Consider the following 16,760-nt stretch of genomic DNA (forward strand, 5'->3'; position numbering starts at 1 on the left):
AAAAAAACAACAACAGCCTTTCCTGTTGCTGGCCCCATGTGAAGGAAGGGCGGCCTCCATCAATGAGGACAGTGCAAGTTCTAGATGGTTCCCAGCTGCAGAGTGAGTCATGGCGATGCCAGAGCAACTCCCTGGGTTCAGGAAAGACATGAGGGACAAATCTCATTCCTCAATATACAAGAGGGAGGTGTCTCAGTGCAGAGAGAGGCAGGTGGAGGGACAGTGCCGACACAGGTTAAAGTCATTTGTGACATTTTACATGCCTGCTGGGATAACTGTCCACTAATCAGACCACTAACATTTGCCTTTGGCTATAACAGTTTGAAAGATTCACATATTGGTTTTTGACAAGATTTCAGTAAAATTCGTGGAATTTACTAAACACTAGTTCCTGTTATTATTTTCCACTTCATAAATCAGCAGAATAATTTTTCATTCACGCCTAGCTGACCTGTGGTCATAGGTGACCTCTCTTAGGTCATAGTTTCCTCTTAGTTCTTGCAACTTTAACTGTTGCTGCTGCTTTTTCCTAGGGAGGAGCTTGGGCACAGATGCTGCCTGGCACAATGAATGTGGCATTAGCCGTCCTCATAACAACAATCTGATAAATCAGTCTGTTGGCAACTCATGTGGATCTGGCAAAGAGGTAATGGGCACAAGTACTGGGCAATGTTTTCATCATGATTTATGATCTGCCCAGGTCAGAACTGAAGCGGGTCGGGTCAAGCTGAACTGGAATCATGTCTGGCTGGAGTTTTCTTGTCTGTTGGCAAAAAGCACTGGGCTTTCTATCTGATTCCAACAAATATTAGACATTTTACTGAGAATGCGTGTACGCACACTGCAAACACAGTGTGAAGAAAGACATTGTCTTATTCATGGTTGTAAACCCAGTACCTCACTTAGCAGGGGTCAGGTTTGCTCTCAGTAAAGAAACTATATATAGGCCGGGCGCGGTGGCTCAAGCCTGTAATCCCAGCACTTTGGGAGGCCGAGACGGGCGGATCATGAGGTCAGGAGATCAAGACCATCCTGGCTAACACGGTGAAACCCCGTCTCTACTGAAAAAAAAAATACAAAAAATTAGCTGGGCACGGTGGCGGGCACCTGTAGTCCCAGCTACTCGGGAGGCTGAGGCAGGAGAATGGCGTAAACCCGGGGGGCGGAGCTTGCAGTGAGCTGAGATCCGGCCACTGCACTCCAGCCTGGGCGACAGAGCGAGACTCCGTCTCAAAAAAAAAAAAAAAAAAAAAAGAAACTATATATAAGTGGAGTTGGCTGCGGTCATGCAGCACCTGTGTCACCTCAGGCAAGATACTCAACCTGTAAAAAGAAAACATCTGTCTCCCAAGAATCTCCTAAGGATTCAGTGAAGTCATGGATGTGAAGGTATTCTGTAACTCTGAAGCGTCATGTAAATGTCTTCAGTGGTTATTATATGCAATTTGAGTTAGATTTTACCTTTTCTGTGTACTATCTTCTTTAACAGAAAACACTGATAATTTCATTGATTAACTGACCTACCTGCCTTCTAAATGGTTACAATTCTTATCTAAGGGCATCTCAGCTAACTAAGCGGCATAGGGCCCATATGTCATTTTTTTAAAAAAGTTGTTTTGAAATTTTTCCTTGGAAAAAAGAACAGAACTGAGTCCACATCCATATCAAACAGCATACGTGACACCCAGTAGGAAAAACTCATAAATATCTGCAGGAGTCAATTGAGGATGAAGATTTGGGTTTGTTTTATTAGTGATTTTATGGAAGGATTGATATTACTAATCTCATTAAAGAAGGCATGGGCAAACCTCCTCTTACTAAAACGGAGTTAATTGGTTTGAAGAAACCAAGCTGAGATACTTTGGAGGGAGGAACAGATTCAGTCATTGACCAAGTATTGCCCATGCCCAAAGGCACTGGTTTACTTGTTGCTGAAAACAACTGGAACACTTCACACTCCACCTTATTATGAACTAGAACAATGGAGTTTTATGAAACTCCTCCAATGTACCAAGAAGCTGGTGAACCACAGGCTGCCTGAGTCATAGACTGTCTCTGAATTTGGCAGAACTTAGGCCATTGCTTCTTAACTCAATTTTGGTTTGTTAATTTTTCATAATTAGTTCATATTCTCCTCAGGTCACAGATCTCTACCTGATATTAAATTGGTTGCTTGACTGATTTAATTGAGTGATTTGCATTTGCTCATCTTATCCTTTTGGTCGTTAGGAGGGAGTTAATTTTGTAACAAAGCTTCACTGTTGCCTGGTTGACTCTGGAGGAATCTTCAGCCTGCCTGAAGCATAGTGTGCTGCTGCGAGAGGTACCCCCTTCCTTATGGGGATATAGATTTGTGGGGAACAATGAATTAATGCTGCAGTTTTATCTCCAGCATTAAGGGAAGCTTAGTGGTAGCAAAGGAAGAACATGAATTTTGGAGGCCAGAATAAAATGATCTTAAATACTAGTTTGACATTTTTCTTGAGTGAACATTGTCACATTATTTTACCTCTGGATTATAATAGACCCTTGAAATATTTAAGTAACAATCTTGAGGCATGGGAATCCTCAAATGTGAGAATACTACAGAATATTTCTGGAGAGCTACAATAGAGAGGTGAGAAGACAAACTCAAGCTGAAATAGAGGTGCTCAGAATAATTCCATCTTACTCCCTGATTAAAGACTTGCTCAACTACTTCAGCCTTCAACTTGGCATCAGCATCAAATGAATGCTTTTGAAAAATTACACATTATACACTTTTGGTGTTACTGGCAAATAGCTAAGATCCCCAAAGTTAAGTCTTCAAATGACAAGTCTACTATAATACCTACTTCTTAATTTTGTTGTAACAATCAGAAAATGTAACATAGGTAGAAGAGTTAGAACATAGTATAATCAATAAATATGACACTCCTTCCTTCCAAAATAATGTTTATTGGATAAATCAAGAAATATTGGTAAGGGAATTGCTTCTCTTCCTGTAGAAGTATGATAAGTGTAGGCAGTCTTCGGACATTTTTTCTAGAGTTCTCTAGACTCATCACCTTGGAAACATTGGTTGTGTCCATACATTGGGTCTGTGGCCATATGAGGAAGAAGCCAGGTCATAATTGCTTGTTCACCCCTCCTCACTCCTCCCTCTTCTTGATTCTCTGTGAGGTAGGATTTGAGCTTATCTACAGTATGTATGTAGAGGGGAGGGAGGTTTTATTTTTTAAATTCATTTTCTTATTAACTAGATTTTTGTCAAATTTAAAAGGTGTCTTAAAAGATGGATTACATAATTAACATAAATCTCTGAAATAAATTAACAATAAGAAAGGAAAATTAAAAGAATCAACACTAACGTATTAAACACAGTTAACCCTTGAACAACATGGGGGTTAGGAGCACCAGCTCCCCCATGCAGTCAAAAATCTGCATATAATTTTTGACTCCCCCAAAACTTAACTACTAATTGGCTACTGTTGATTCAAAGCTTTATTGATAACAAATAGTTGATTAACACATATTTTGTACATGTATTATATACTGTATTATTAAATATAGTAAGCCAGAGAAAAGAAACTGTTACTAAGGAAATTATAAGGAAGAGAAAACATATTTACCATTTATTAAGTGGATCATTATAAAGGTTTTCATCATTGTCATTTTCACATTGAGTAGGCTGAGAAGGAGGAAGAGAAGGGGTTGGTCTTGCTGTCCTAAGGTGGCAGAGGCAGAAGAGGTGAAGAGGTGGGAGGGGAGGCAAGAGAGTAAGGCATACTTGGTGTAACTTTTATTGAAAAAAAATCCATGTATAAGTGGATCTGCGTGGTTCAAACCTTTGTTGTTCAAAGATCAACTGTATATTATAGTTCATGTGAGAAGTCAGGGTCAGAGCAAGAAAGGCAAGAAGTTGTCTAAAACAAATAATCTGTATCCCATAATTCTTTCACATACACACAAATTAAATAGAACACTTTAAAAATTACTTCTACTGCTTCTAGTTTAAGATGTGCAAGATTTCATTTTAACATCTACTAAGAAAAAAGTAGAGATGCTCAAAGAGAAGTAAACTAATGACATTGTAGACAATGAAATTGTGGATAAACCAACAAATTATTTTAATAAACTTTTGGGAGACTGCAAATGAATGGGAATATCTTGGTGAATGAAATAGGCTAAGAAACTCATCATTTTATAGATGATAAGCTACAAGGAGATATTAGTCAATCTCTTCTGCAAAATCCCAGAAAGTCTCTGGCCTGAGTCCATAGCAAGGGAGTAAGAACTGGAGTTGAAATCAGGGGATTTGTTTGAAGTCTGCAATGAAGCTGCTGCAACCAGTACATACCTCAGTCCTTCTTCCCCAAACCAACATGCAAAACACCAGGTGGCTCTTCTCTAAAACTGAACAATGTTTGGGAAAAGCAAAGACTTCTAGTCCTAGTCACCTATGGATAAAGCATAGAAGGCTTTTCTGTGCTTGCAGGACTGAATGCAAATATTAATAAATTTACATGGTAAAAAAAAACCCAAAAGTATAATGGATAGGAGGAAAAATAGAACATGTAGAAGAAAGAGTAAGGATGCCAATACACTGATACCATTAATGCAGTCATAAATATTTGCTGAGAACCTACTGGGTGCAGATGTTGTTTTAGGTACTCGAGATACAGAGAAAGGTGAAAAAGACAAAACTTCTTACCCTTATGAAGCTTACATTAAATTATGCTTTTAATAAGTGAGTTGCAAGAGATACTGCAAAAGCTGATGGGATAAGAAATAGAGGTTTAAATGTATTGTTTAAAGATATAAAGGTAACTGATAGAATTATTAATACTAATAATATATATTGAGAAGAGTAGAGATGAGTAAGTGACCTGAATTTTAAGCTCTCATGTATGGGATTAATTAGATACTATTTAAAGTGGATAAATCAAAACAGAGATAAAATCATAGTGTCTGGAATTAGGGAGGTAACCACTAAAACTACAAGCAGAAACAATTGGAAGAGTTTGCTTCTGGAATGTGGTATTGGGGGTAAGAAGAGAAAGATATGGGTGCTATTTTTGCTTTTTATCATATATCCTATTTGCTTTGTTACCATGTGTGTATGTTATATTGATTAATATATATTTTTAAATTAAGTGACTTCTAAGAACAGTTACAGTTGAAGAAGGAGACCTATTTTTCATCTACCAAGTGTCATGGATTAGGCATAAAATCATTAGAAATGGATTTTCCTTTCTGCATCCTTTAGTAAGTGTTTAAAAATAGATACCATTTTGATGTCTCGTCTTGGCTGTAGTGAATGGTAGAGTCAAAATAATAGGTTTGTGAAGACAGGAGCTGGAAGTGAAAGATAACGAGAAGTTTGTACAGTGTGTTATCAGAATAGCTTGAGTGCAGTTCATTTGAACAAAGTAATGTTTTCATTTCTCCATTGTTTAACTGTGTTTAACCCGCAGTGTTAAGGAAATTTGGAGCTAACATTTATTGAATGCTTTTTTTGTATAAAGTACTTTGCATATGATAAGCCATTTAACCTGCTCAACAACTTTATGAAATTGGCATTAATTTTCACATTGGATAGATGAGGAAATTGAAAATTAGACACATAACAAAGCTTGCTAAAGGCAACCTAATTTTTAAGTGGAGAGCTAGGTTTCCAGAGTATAGGTATACACTATTATATATCTATTCCAGAGTATATATAGTATATATAGTGTAACATGTTTATCTTTATAAGCTATTGGGAAACATCTCCCCGTGTGAACAAGAAATGGAAGAGCTGCTAAAGCAAAGCCCTTGAGTAGACACACAAGTAATTTTAAGTAAGAGTACAAATAATTCATCAGTAGTGACAAAAATGGAGAGTACATGACTCAGATATAATTAGGCAGGTAGATGTGAAGAGCTTGTTTAAGTTCTCTTCGGATTTCTCCTGTTTTATCATTGAAAAGGGGAGTTGGGTCATCAGTTAGGAGTAGCAGGAGAGGGGTGGGGTAAAGGTGTTGGGAGAAGTTTAAAGAGGAAAGGACAGGTGAATAAATGACTCCTGTAGGGAAGGTACTGGATAGTGTTGTCTGATGACATAAGATTCAAAGCTCTGTGTGTGTGTGTGTGTGTGTGTGTGTGTGTGTGTGTAGGGGTTAGGAGGAGAGATGGAAAAAGATTTAGAAGAGGAGCAAGGAGGACACATTTCCCACCTCCAGGCCTAGAGACCTGTAATGGCCACAACCTGAGAGGGCTGGAGAGGAAGCAGGGAACTCAGGGAAGAGGCGGCTTTTAGTTGGATCCCTCAGGAGAGAGGAGCATTCATGGACATTTTGAGGATGTTGGGTAGTGATGATGCACTGAGCACTCTTCAGGGTACAGCAGAAGGGTTGGAGGAGTTGGGGATGAGGTGGGAGCTGGAGTCACAGCCTTATGGATATTGGGGTTTGGTTTGTGGGATCTCCTGAGAGGCCTGAGTTTTTTGTGCTGACTGAAGTAAGTGAGGATAAAGAGAGATAGTGGTAGAGACTGTGAGTCTCCATTGGGAGGGAGCTCTAAAGCTCCTCTGTTTTGCTGCCAGTGGAGGGTTGGAGGATGATGGCGGACAGCCTCATGGTGAGCATGAGTGGTTCCGGGGCCATCTCCTCACTTGTGTGAAATGAATCAACTTCCATGAGTGTGATACTTGTTCAATGTCTGTCTCCACCACCAGATGCTAAATTTACTCCATGAGGGCAGGGACAGTATAGCTTACTTTTGCATCTTCAGTGCCTTGAACAATGCCTAGCACATACAAGGAGCCCAATAAATATATGTTGAATGAATACATAAGTGATTAAAGAATTGAGGATTCTTGGCACAGAGGTCAGTATAAGCAGCAATCTGATGAGGCTGCCAATAAAAGGATAAAGGGGGTAATGTCCAGAGTGGAGAAGGTAATAATCTCTTTTTACTCCTCACTGGGCAGCATACATCTATAGGATTTTATCCATTTTTGGCCCCTACACTGTAAGAAGGATGAAGTTCACTTCTTAGTATGTTAGGCAATTTTGGCTGCCAGAAAAAGGGACAACTTACGTCAGACTCTGTTAAGTACTGAGGGATTTCATGAAAAAATAATTGTAGGAGAAAGGCAACAGAAATCTCATGGAAGCATAGGAGTAGTTCTATATGTGGGCCTCATGGGGAATGAAACACACTTGGGGACCTGAGTTATTTAATGGCTCTCTCAGTGTCCAAAGGTTGAGAGTCAGTTCTCCCTCTTAATAGTGACTCAGCTCTTTTCTGTCTCTTGGTACTGCTCTAGGAATTCCTGATCAACCATGTCACCCTTTATTTTAAATATACTTTTACCACTTCATATTTGCCTAGAGTTTCCGCTTATTCATTGTTTATGCTTAGTTACCCAATATGCTCTAAGGCTTTGAGGCTGCTCTTCCTCATCTTCCCCCATCATATCAGTCCAGATACTCTGTAATCACTTTGTAGACTTCTCTCAATATTTAAGCTTACCCAGTCAATTTTTCATTCCTATTTGTGGCTTTAAAAATGCTTCTCAATAGTTTTCTGTTCTCTCAGCTGTCTTCTCCTTTGTTACAAGAGGTCACAATTTCTTACTTGGTAGCAACTGACCCATCTTCCCCTTTTCTAAGCCCCTGAAAAGGGCAGGTGAAGGTGGAGGTGTCCTTTCCCTGTCATATCAATCTCTTCTGGTCTTCAAGATGGCATTTTAATCTTTCTACCTGTCTGTGAAGATCTCAATCTTTTGGCTTAAAAAATCTCTCTTATCCCCCAGGTTAATCAGTCTATCTTCTTCAGATTTTGTGGTTGGTTGTCTTCTGTTCCTCCTTTGGTGAGATAGAAACTTGCTTTCTAAACCACTACAGTTCCTACTTGAATTCCTAAGCAAATCTGACATCTAAGAGACAGAGAAGGTTACACACAATTTTTTGGTGCTTTCCTAGCATTGTATTGTAGGTTTGTGTTGATCTTGTTCAGTTACTTCTCTATTTTGGCCGATGATCCATATGTATATCTAAGTACTTATGGACAACACCAACTCAGTGTCCTATGGGGCATTCAAATGAATCTTCCCCCTTATGTCCTTCCATGTTCCTACTTCTGCTAATTTCACCACCACCTACCCAGGAGCTAAAGCTCTCAATTGGTATTTATATTACACTACTTCTCTCTTGTCCTCACTCTAGACACTTAATTAGTTGTCTAATCTCAGGCAAAGAGAGGTGTCAGGTGGTACGAATTTGATAAATCAAAACATTTGTAAGGCTAAAGATTAAAAGAATGTGATGAGCTTGTCTACCTTTGTTTTTTGCTTTGCTGTTTCAACAAGAGGTGTGTTAGCAAATGCCCATGACAGAGAAGTTAGTGGACTTCAGCAAAGGTAAGAAGCAGCAATGAAACACAGTTCAAATGTTCATGCACACTGTGCTGAGAGTTTGTTCTGTCAAGACCCGTCCTTTCTTCATCAGGGAGATGGAGTATACCAAATCATGTGAAGGTTACAGAAATACTTCCTATGACTGCTTCAAGCAAATCTCTATGCTTTCTTCCTTAAATGTCATGCAGTTAAAGAAAAGTGCTTACTCGTCCTGTCTTACTTTATATATTGGAGTAAGCTCAAAATAATTCTCAGGCAACAGCTGCTAATAATTACAGAGAAAGCATTTTATGTCTGCCCAGCCAAAGCACTTTTTGTGTTTGACATGATGAGCATTGGTGGACTGCTTCTTTCTCTACTTTACCCAGTTTCAACTTTTCTTACCTTTGGTTGTATTTATTTCTATGATAAGTGCCACACCTGCCTCACTAACCCATCACATGTCCCTTTCTTGTTAGCTAAAGGCACCACCACGTCCAGTACAGACTCTGATCTTTGGTCTCTCAGCTTTTGACTAGCATGACATCAGCTGTCCAGGAATTGCCATGTCAGTCTGGAATCTGGAAGATAGAAAATGGTCTATATAATAGTCTACTGCGCACTTCCAGATTCTCTGTGGTGTCTTGAGAATAAATTGTCTGAGTATATATTGTTAAGTATACTCAATTTGTGTCTGTGGCGATCTGCCTGGTATTCTTGTTAGAAAGAATTTTACAAAATGTTTAGGTGCCTCCTGTGTATTGGGTAATTGTTAAGCATGTTCACACATGCTAACTTATTTGAGCTTCTTTAGAAATCAGTAAGACATCAGTTTCAGATTTTACAGATACAGAAAATAGTTGACTCAAGTCACATAACTAGTAAATGGATGAATGGAAATACTATGAGCTTGGCCTGGCTTCTGTCAAAACCATGCTTCTTGCAATACATATATAAAATATCTGTTTCTGTCAAAACCATGCTTCTCGTAATATATATATATATATATAAAATATCTGGATAGCTGGATATAGATATTCAGATATCTTTTCCTTCCTAGTTTTATATATATATAAAATAATAAATAATATATATATTTATATATATAAAAAACACACACACATATATATGTAAGTGTAAGTTACATTATATATATATAAGTTACACTAGGGTAGCTAGCTACTATGTCTTACCTCTTGTCCCTGTATTTATTTATTTATTTATTTTTGGAGATAAGGTCTCCCTCTGTCACCCAGGCTGGGGTGCAATGGTGCGATCACAGCTCATTGCAGCCTTAACTTCCCAGGCTCAAGCAATCCTGCCATCTCTGTTTCCCAAGTAGCTGGGACTACAGATGCAGACCACCACTCCTGACTAATTTTTTTACGTAGAGACAGGGTTTCACTATGTTGCACAGGCTGGTCTTGAACTCCTGCGGTCAAGCAACTCTCCTGCTTCAGCCTCCCAGAGTGTTGGGATTACAGATGTGAGCCTTTGCACCTGGCCTCTTGTCCCTGTCTTAATTTTCCACCTTCAGTTTGTAGCTCAACATCAGAAAATTGCATTTCTTCTGGCCCTTTGACATTGGACAACCTGTCCTCTGCCTGCATTTTCACTTTTTGGTTACTTTAGCCTTTAACTTCTGGAAGAAAGAGATATTCAATAGTGTCATAGCATTAGATAATAGAACTTAGATTTGCTCCAGATTCTACTGCTTCTTCAAGGCATTAATTTGGATAAGTTATCAATCTCCCTAGCACTCAATTTCCTTATATGCAGAATAAACAGATTGGATGAAATTGTCTAAGGCTACTTCCTCCTCTAATAACAGTTTTTAATTTTAATTGAGAGTTAATGATGTCTTTGCTAGGATGTAGGTATTATTTAAGTTTTCATTTAAAGAAACTGAAAATAAACACTCTCATTGAGGAAACTGAAGCTCAGGAAGTTTAAGTAACTCACCCAAAATGACAGCACTAACAGGTTGTTGATCTTGGATTTGAACCCCGTTACTTGCGTATAAAGTCAAATACTCCTAACATGGCACACAAATGATCCATGAGCTTGCCTCTTCAGACTTAACTCTCATACTGCAACAATATATTCTAGTGACCGATGTGTTTGTAGATTCCCTGTACATGGGCAGGGTGTATGAAGAATTTTAATTGTGTTTTATATCTCTGAGCCTTTACTTGTGTTCGTAATTTCCCTCTCTGGTGTATGTTTGCTTCCTCTCACCACCTGAGTAATTCCCATTTTTTCTTTCATAACTTAGTTCACGTGTCTTTTTCTCTAGAAAGCTTCTCAAATTCCCTGGTTGAGAAATGCTGTCTTCCTTATTCTCATAATACATTATGTGTACTTTCATTTTCAAATGTACCACATTTTCTTAAATGCACGTATTTTATTCTGTCTCCCTCATTAAATCATAAGCTCTTGGCAAGAGTGCACTCGTCCTAGTTATCTTTTTATCCTGGAATCTAGCACATGCACAGTAAATCTTATGTGAACTTAATTGATCAGAATGGTGCCAAGCACAGGGATTTACCCTTGTTTTTCTCAAGTTGTTTTCTGAGTATGGTTATATTCACATCCTCATTTTACAAATGGAGAAATGCAGGCTACATAACCCAGGATAGAACCTCAAGATCTTACCCACGATCAGACTTCTAGAAAGAGTTATCTGTGCACATTTCCCCAATGCCTTCACTTCCCTTTCATAGCTAAGTCTCCCTCAATTCACCACACTACTCAGATTGTTCTGGCTAAGATCTCAATGGTATCCATATTACAAAATCCAATATCTATTCCCAATCTTCCCCATACTTGGTTTTCCCTGAGTGATCATTCTCCTCATTTGATAGTCTTTCTTTCCATGGCTTCTGTAACACACAACTTACTATAACACAAAAATCTAGTGTTCCTGCTACCCCATCTGGCCAACCCTTCTCATTCTACTTCGGGAGTGCCACCTTCTCTATTTAGAAATTGAAGTTCTTCAAAGATCAGTCTTGGACCCTTGTTTCTTTCTAATCTCACATTCTTTTCCTATGATGGCTCTTACACTCCCACAGCTTATAAAAAATGTTATGTATGCACCAATGATTTAGAGATTGATATATACATAATATACACCAATATTAAACACAGACATTTCTGAGCTCCAAAGACATACCTGCAATATTTACTTAGTAAGTGTTACTAAGTAAATGTTACTTACTCTTGGATACCTTTCATACATCCAAAAAATTTTTTTTTCTTTTTTTTTTGAGATGGTGTCTTGCTCTGTCGCCCAGGCTGGAGTGCAGTGGCGCGATCTCAGCTCACTGCAAGCTCCACCTCCCAGGTTCACGCCATTCTCCTGCCTCAGCCTCCTGAGTAGCTGGAACTACAGTGCCCGCCACCACGCCTGGCTAATTTTTCGTATTTTTTGGTAGAGACGGGCTTTCACCGTGTTAGCCAGGATGGTCTTGATCTCCTGACCTCGTGATTCGCCCGCCTCGGCCTCCCAAAATGCTGGGATTACAGGCATGAGCCACCATCCCCAGCCCATACATCTCAATTTTTTACATGTCAGGATTTGAACTCATTTTTTAGTCCATCAAATCTACTCTTAATTTATATAGTCTCAATTTCCCTACCCCCCATTCTCCCAGTTGCTCATAACAGAAATGCTAATGTTATCCTTGACAATTGTCTGTTTTAAAACATCTGTCAAGGCATTACCTTGTAGACGAACCTTGCAACTGTCTACTTCTTCATATATCCATTGCTGTGCTTCTGGCTCAGCTGCCACCATCTCCTTCATGAACTATAGCAATAGCCTCCCAACTGGACCTTTACTTTCACCCACACTGCTGTCATCATCTCTCTTTGCTCATCTCCTCCATTTTTTTCTATGTATAGACCACTAGTCTTTAAAAATGAAAAATTAGCTGGGCATGGTCATGGGGGCCTGTAATCCCAGCTATTCAGGAGGCTGAGGTAGGACAATCACTTGAACCTGGGACGCAGAGGTTGTAGTGAGCTGAGATCATGCCACTCCAGCCTGGGATACAGAGCAAGGCTCCATTTAAAAAAAAAAAAGTTATATCCCTGATTTAAATCCTAAAATGTTTTCCATTTCTCTTAGGATACAAAAGAAATTCTTGATACGGCTTACAAGGTCCTGCATGATTGGGCGCTCACCTTTTAATTTTTCCAACATTGTTTTCCATCTTAGCACTGATCACAGTTAGAATTATGTCATTATTTATGTGCTCTTTTTAAAAAAACTATTTTCCCCACTAGAATGTAAATTTGGTGAGATCTGTGTCCAGATTTGTCCTTGACTTAAACTGTTTTCTGCCACTATAACAGAATATCTGAGACTGGGTAACTAATAACAGAAATGTATTTATTTATTATTCATGCAGGCTGGAAAGACAGAAAGCATGGTGCCAGCATCCGGCCAGGGCCTTCGTATTGTATCATCCCGTGGTGGAAGGTAGAAGAGCAAGCAAGCTTGTGAGACAGAGAGGATGGGAGCCAAACTTCATTAGTTTATAGGAACCCAGTCCCACAATAAGTAACCCACTCTCATGATAATGGCATTAATCCATCCATTCATGAGGGCAGAGCCCTCCTGATCCAATCACCTCTTAAAGGTCCTACCTCTTAATACCATCACAATGGCAATTAAATTTCAAAATGAATTTTGGAAGAGACATTCAAACTACAGCAGTCCGCTTGATCACTGAGTCATAGGAGCATAGCATAATGCCTTGTATACAAAAGATAGCCAATAAATATTTGTTGAACGAATTAATGAATCAATTAATTAATGACACCTTTTTGAGTTGCACTAAAAATAGGTCACCTTTTAGAGTTCCCCTCTGGATAATTCTCCCAATTCAAATATCCTTAAAAATTCTAATTTTTAAGAATTAAACCTAGCTACATTGTATCCGAAATTGTCCACTTTTCTGCCTATCATGCATATTGTACATAAAACTCTACTATATGCCAAGCACAGAAGTAAGAGAAGTAAAAAGGCAGTGAGGTACAGTGGGCAAAAAGGAGACACAGAATACATCAAACTGTTTTCAACCCTTTGTAACCAATATTTACTAACCTGAGTACTGGTGTACTGGTGTATTTCTCTCATTCGAAAGATGATTGCTGTGGCTATTGCTATAAAGGAGGTGGGTCTGCCCAACTTTTTGTGCTGTGTGTTCCATGATGTTTGGGCCACAGTGCCCTTTCAGTGTGCATATGCCTTAAGTGGCATTGATGACCGATGAATATGAGTTCATTTCCATTGTCATAAACTTTAAGGAACTAGTCCAATCCTTTTAGGAAAGTGTTGTCATGCTGGTTATTGTTTTCAGCTTGTATATCTTGGCTGTCTTTTACAGACATGCATATGCTATGCTGTAAGCCTTAGTCTAATATAATAGAAAATATGACCTGTATTTTTGTGTGGCCAATTGTTTTCTCATGTTACAGGCAGTGTAGCCTTGTAGAACTCAGGTAAAGAATAGAGTGAAAAATAGCCAATGTTAGTAATAGACTGAATTCTGTGTTAGTCATCGAGCTTTCTTTGTTAGGTAATTCTAAGCAAGAGATTGCACAACTATCTCATATCATTGTGTTTCAGCATTTTCAGTGAATGTGCACCTTCTAATATTGAAAGTTAAGTGGCCAGGGTGACAGTGATGAGTGAGCAAAAGTCAAGATGCATACACATAGCAAAAATGATTCTGTGTTAAGAATGTTAACATTGTCAGGAGTTTTCAGGCTTTGGTTACTATTTGTATGCTCTTTTTAAATCCCCAGCACAGCAGTACTCAAATTAGTACTGGAGAACTATCAAATGGCATGTGAAAAAATATCTACGGCTGCGTGTTTGCTTGTAATTCAATTTATTTTAATTACTAAATCACTTGCACCCAGGAAATCAGCAGTTTTTTTCTTGAATAAGTGAAAACATATAACTTTAGCACAGCATTAATGTTTTGTTGTACTAAATATTTAGCAACAAAAAGTTCACTGTCTTGGACTGCCATATACATTGTGGATTTTTGTAGGTTGAACAAAATATGCCACATTAAAATACTGCAAATTCATAGACTGAAATCTAGGGCAAAGTTCAAATCCCTTCAACTGTTTTTTTTTTTTTTTTTTTTTTCTTGGCAGACTGTGTGTTTCTGTTCAACCACAATGCTAATCCCGCCCTGAACTCTTATTTAAATGTCTTTTTATTAAAATCTTTATTTAATATGATTTAAACAGAAGTTTTTTACTGGGAAGAAAATTAAGAGATTATAGCATTATAACATATTGTAAACATTTTGCAGAACCACTAGTTAGTATTAACTGTCAGTTAATGCAGAATAAACCATGATAACAAAAATATTCTGAGATAGTGTACATAATACATCTTCTAGACAAACTTGTAAGTACCACAGCTCTTTGTGCTTAAGCCTGTGTTATGAAATCTTTGCTAAATAAAAGTTTACCCCTTTTCTGTGTTGGGTGGGTAGTGTGGTGTGAACACACTCAAATCTTCATGGCTGAACTTTGGAATCAGTGCTCAGCAGTGATTCTGACCTGGTTCTATGGCATGCAGAGGTGTGTAAAGAAACCCTCCTCGGGGACGCACATCCCCAGACTGCCCTTTCTCTCTAACTCAGGCTGACTTTAGAACCAGGTGTACCTAAACCACACTTTGTCTGGGGTGGGGGTGGGGAACAAACATAAAAAAACAAAAACAAAAAACCCACAAAACTATCATGCTGTTTTTTCTCCTTTTTACGTTTCTCACTGTCTATTTTGGCAACATCTACAGCGAGAGAAAGCACTAAATGCTCCCAAGCTTGGTCCAGGATCAGCTGCTACAAATCTTCTTCCCTCCCTTCCTTCTGGGACGTTTGTGCCAAAACAGCTCAGGATGAAAGGCATTTTCAGTTTTTGCTGTACTTTTCCTCTTGGTTAAAGACATGGAAAATTAGAAGAGAGAAACTGCTAAATGAGACCATAAGAGCTGAAAATGCTGAGGGTACCCAAAAGCAACAGGAAAGCCCCCACTCCGTCTGTCATAGCAAGAGAAGGGAGGGTGACTGGACTGAGAGGGGAGAGCTGGTCCTGCAGGGAGGAGGTTGGAGTTCCGAGGTAGAAGTCCAGTTCTTTGGCTTCTCTAAGATGGAGGAAAAGGACAAGAAATGGTACAGGGAAAGACCATGTAGAGAGTAAAAGAATAATCGGAAGGCTTTACCTAATGCTCTGTGTCTTCTCTGGAAAGACATTCTCTGTGAGGAGGCCGTCATCAGAAATGAGGAAGATGGCTGAGGAGAGAGCAAGGAATGGCTAAAATACAAAGGCCGAGTGTTGTTGGAGAAGGAGGAGGGGATATTAATGGTCTTTCGGTGGTTAGCAGGACTCTATGACTTAGTAATAATGGATCATAAGCAGAAGTGGGTACATATTCCATCTTTAAGAAAAATAATACAAAATTACCAATACAGACTATGTACAAAAGTAAACATTTAAGATAAAAAATTACAACAAATTACAATAATTTATGTTTGCTACTTCACAAAAATATATGACTGTGGGAACCATTGCCAGGCTCTTGAGGGCTTTGGAAAGAGCCTCTTGCAAAAAAGGAGGTTAAACCTTAAAGCTTCATTAGCTTCGTGGTAAATTCACCTCTGGTCACAAGAATAGAAATACCACTAAAGGTCTGACTGGCACAGTATGACATTTCAGACAGCATCTTAAAGGCACTTTTGTGGGAGCAGATGACAGATGCCTTCACAATACTGGCCTCAAACTATTCAGAACACCACTAACTTCTGATTTTTCTATAGAACTTGAAGAAGAACATGCATATGAAGATGCTTTAAAAACTCTTAAAAGTCTCCCTAAATGTTAGTGTTTTTTTCTTACATTCTGCAAACTCCACTGTGCCTCAATCAACAATCAAATTTGGCCGGATGCAATGGCTCACTCCTGTAATCCCAGCACTTTGGGAGGCCGAGGCAGATGGAACACAAGATCAAGAGATCGAGACCATCCTGGCCAACATGGTGAAATCCCGTCTCTACTAAAAATACAAAAATCAGCCAGGTGTGGTGGCGTGCAGCTGTAGTCCCAAGCTACTCGGGAGGCTGAGGCAGGAGAATAACTTGAACCTGGGGGTTGGAGGCTGCAGTGAGCCAAGATCGTGCCACTGAACTCCAGCCTGGGCAACAGAGTGAGACTCCATCTCAAAAAAAAAAAAAAATCAAATTTACCTAAGCATTCAACAAACCTATTTATTTTTTACCTTGTACAAGTACTTTAGGGTTTCACAAATAATTGCTATGTGATATTATCTTTCATTTTTCCTAGAACATTCTTTTTTCACCTTTGTATT

The 16,760-nt window shown here is 38.8% G+C and overlaps 1 long non-coding RNA gene across 1 annotated transcript; it reads right to left on the bottom strand.

Annotated features, from left to right (window-relative positions):
• Positions 1-2,932: 2,932 nt before the first annotated feature.
• On the bottom strand, positions 2,933-15,695 carry LOC126932775 (uncharacterized). Its single transcript, XR_007718311.1, has 4 exons — positions 15,618-15,695; positions 4,340-4,439; positions 3,612-3,707; positions 2,933-3,179 (listed from the first exon to the last, which is right to left on the bottom strand). It is a non-coding gene; the product is annotated as an uncharacterized LOC126932775 (long non-coding RNA).
• Positions 15,696-16,760: the final 1,065 nt, after the last annotated feature.

Source organism: Macaca thibetana, chromosome 12, assembly GCF_024542745.1.
Source record: "Macaca thibetana thibetana isolate TM-01 chromosome 12, ASM2454274v1, whole genome shotgun sequence".
In the NCBI taxonomy this organism is placed as follows: Eukaryota; Metazoa; Chordata; class Mammalia; order Primates; family Cercopithecidae; genus Macaca; species Macaca thibetana.